The sequence below is a fragment of the Bos taurus genome, chromosome 5 (assembly GCF_002263795.3).
Source record: "Bos taurus isolate L1 Dominette 01449 registration number 42190680 breed Hereford chromosome 5, ARS-UCD2.0, whole genome shotgun sequence".
Classification (NCBI taxonomy): Eukaryota; Metazoa; Chordata; class Mammalia; order Artiodactyla; family Bovidae; genus Bos; species Bos taurus.
In genome coordinates this window covers 50,484,157-50,487,520 of record NC_037332.1, presented here as the reverse complement: position 1 = coordinate 50,487,520, position 3,364 = coordinate 50,484,157, and the positions used below count along the sequence as shown (strand labels likewise).

The 3,364-nt window shown below is 43.1% G+C and overlaps 1 pseudogene; it reads left to right on the top strand.

Moving 5' to 3' along the window:
- The first annotated feature begins 2,026 nt into the window (after positions 1-2,026).
- Positions 2,027-2,946, top strand: LOC100140195 (gamma-secretase subunit APH-1B-like; annotated as a pseudogene).
- Positions 2,947-3,364: the final 418 nt, after the last annotated feature.

Sequence of the window (3,364 nt, the reverse complement as noted above, 5' to 3'; positions counted from 1 at the left end):
TGAGCCACAGTCCGCTCCTGGTCTTATTTTTGCTGACTGTATAGAGCTTCTCCATCTTTGGCTGCAAAGCACATAATCAATCTGATTTTGGTGTTAGCCATCTATAGACTCACTGAAATTTGGATCTCTAGGAATGTCAGAGATTATCCAATGAATCCTCCTTTTTTATATATTAAAAAAAAATAGAAGCTTTGGAGTGAATTAGATGTGGTTTTAATCCCAATTTCATTGCTTACAAGTCACATGGTCTTGAAAAGTCATTTAACTTCTTTAGGCCCATTTTTTCCCTCACAGATTGATAATTAATATAATCATAATAAGGACTAAGTGGTGAGAAAAATTCTTAAGTCAGATTAGTGGTCAAAACATGGTGGATATAGACACAGGAGAGACTCCCTGTACCCCCGATTCAATCTACAACTAATAAGACATGCATAGCTCAGTGAAGACATTCATAGCTCAGCCAAGGTGTCCCAACACAGCAGGATGCCAGAGAGATCCATACTTGTGTACATCTGAAGTTAGGCGACTGGAGCACATGGAAGAGGCAGAACTGGGGGAATAGGAGGCAGTGTCAGTGATCCTGGCCCCCAGTCACGGAAACTGAGCCCATAGCCCCAGAAAACTAGTAGCAGCAGAAGAGTAGGCACAGATCTTTAGCCTCCTGGCCACAACAGCACCCATGGCCACAGGGAACTGGGCAGCAGTGGTGGCAGGGTCTGTGACCCTGGTTCTTCCAGCTGCTATGGCGCCCGAGACTCTAGCATCCCTACCCAGGGCGGCAGGCTTGTGACCCCAACCACCCTAGATACACAGCAGACCCCCCTGACCCTTGTTCCCTCCCCACCAACCTCCCCCTTCTGCAGTGGCAGTGCCCACAACCCAGGTGACCTTGGGCATGGTGGAGGTGCCTGCCAACCTGGTGCCTTCAGAGGCAGCATCAGGGTCAGCAGCAGCACTGGCAGCAGCGGCAGCAGCAAGGCACTAGCAATCCTGGAAGCACAAGTCCTCGCAACTTCTGGCGGAGGTGATGGAGAATGGAACGTGTTGATTCTCAAATACAGCCAGAGGCAACTCAGGGAAGAGAAACCAGAGCTTGTGCTATAGAACCACCAACTTAAAAAAAGAGAAAGTCCTATAATTATCAACCTGTTAATTTTCAGAATTAAATTAAACAGTGATTCACCTAAATAAGAAATGTGTTCCCTACTTTAAATGTGCTGTCAGAGAAACAACTCACCAAGCACCATGAAAAATCACAGTTACACAGTGTTGCAAAAAGAAAACAACAATTCTCCTGAAACCAAACTTAGTCATGAAGTATTGTGATCTAACAGATAGAGAATTCAAAACAGCTGTTGTGAAGAAACTCAATGGGCTACAAGAAAACAAGAAAACTCAGAAAGGTAGTTCATTGAGTTCAGGAGTAAAATGAATGAACAGAATGAATATGTCACCAAAGAGGTAGAAATGCTAAACAAACAAACAAACAAAAAAAAACCCTGAAAGTTCTGGAGCTGAAGAACTCAATACAGTAAGTCCCCTACATATGAACCTTCAAGTTGCAATCTTTTTTTCCTTTTTCCCTTTTTATTATTTTTTTTAAATTTTATTTTATTTTTAAACTTTACATAATTGTATTAGTTTTGCCAAATATCAAAATGAATCCGTCACAGGTATACATGTGTTCCCCATCAAAAACACAAACATGTTCGTATGTTCAAGTACATGAGTTAGTGCATGTGTTTGGGTTACATTGTCACACGTGTGCATCTTCTACAAGTGGTTGTGCTTTTGTGTACTTCACTGTACAGTACTATGTAAAGTACAATAGTACAGTATTTCAAGCCCAGGATGTCCACAAGCAAGTGTAAAACCAGTGGTATATAGCCAATTGTGTTAATTGGGTATCTAGGCTAACTCTGTTGGACTTAGCAACAGATTTGACTTAAAAACAGAACTCATTTGTATGTAGGGGGCTTACTGTAAATGAGATGACGAATGCATTGGAAATAGAGCAAATGATATGGAAGATAGAAGTAGCCAGCTTGAAGAAAATAATCTAGAAACAGAACCTGCCTCCACTTTTCTGCTCTTCCTGGTGATCCCTTCACCCCCACGCTCAGTTCTGTCAGGGCTCAGTGCCCCCTATCCCATCAGGCCCCTATGTGGCTTCCGGTTTGGTTTGAGGGTGTCCGTCCTTTTTGACTGCACTTTCATTGCCATTGGTCCTGGGCTTGCCCTCTGCATTGCACCATCGTCACTGAGTCTTTGAGCATCATCTTCCTCACCATCAGAGCTTTCTTCTGCTTATGTCTCTGTGGCTTTCCTCCCTTGTTTGGTTCAAGGCAGCAACCATTACTGACAACTAAGATGGACCAATACAGAAATATCTGCTGATCTTAGGAGTGTTAGTCTCAGTCCTCATCCAAGAAATGTTCTGGTTTGCATATTATGAACTTAAAAGAGCCGGTGAAGGTTTGAAGAGTATAAACCCAGATGAAACAGCACCCTCGGTGGATTGCTGGCTTATGTTTCTGGCTTGGGCCTTGGAATCATGAGTGGAATATTTCCTTTGTAAATACCCTGACTCCTTGGGGCCAGGCACAGTGGGCATTCATGGAGCCCTCCCCAGTTCTTCCTAAATTCAGCCTTTAGGATACTGGTTATCACCTTGCTGCATGTGTTCTGGGGCACTGTGTCTTTTGATGGCTTTGAGGAGAAAACGTGGTACGACTTTCTTTAGCTCTTTCCTCTGCTGGTGTCAGCCTGGACCTTCATGAATCCCCATGATGATTAAATCTGAGGTCAGTATACATAATCATGATTCTTATGGGCATCTGGGCATTCTTTGTTTTTGGAGGCAGCTGCTAAAGCCTGACACTCTGCCTCCTCTGCCAAGACAAGGACTTGCTCCTCTTCAATCAGCACTCAGATAACCTGTGAGAACCAGCATTTACCAAACAGTAAACTGCCTTTTTCTAAAAGTCCCCTTTCCTTGTGGAATTTGGAAAAAACAAAACTATCTAGATACAAATGGCTTTCATGCCAATGGCTTTCTGAAAGGGATGTATCAGTGGTGTAGAGCCTGGCTGCACATCTGGGGATGTGCAGAATCATCTGGGGAAACAAAGAATATACTGATTTTGGGGCTCCACCCTCCAGATTTAATTGATCTGGCATTTGATAACTTTGTAAAGCTTCCTAGATGACTCTGAGGTGCAACCAGGTTGATAACCATCGATGTCCAAATAGGAACTTCCTAAGAACATCATAACTTAGTAAGAATCAATGTTTAGCTATCTCTTAACTCAGCTTGTACTAAGCAAGTATGTATCTGAATGTCAAATCCTGGTCAGCCTTT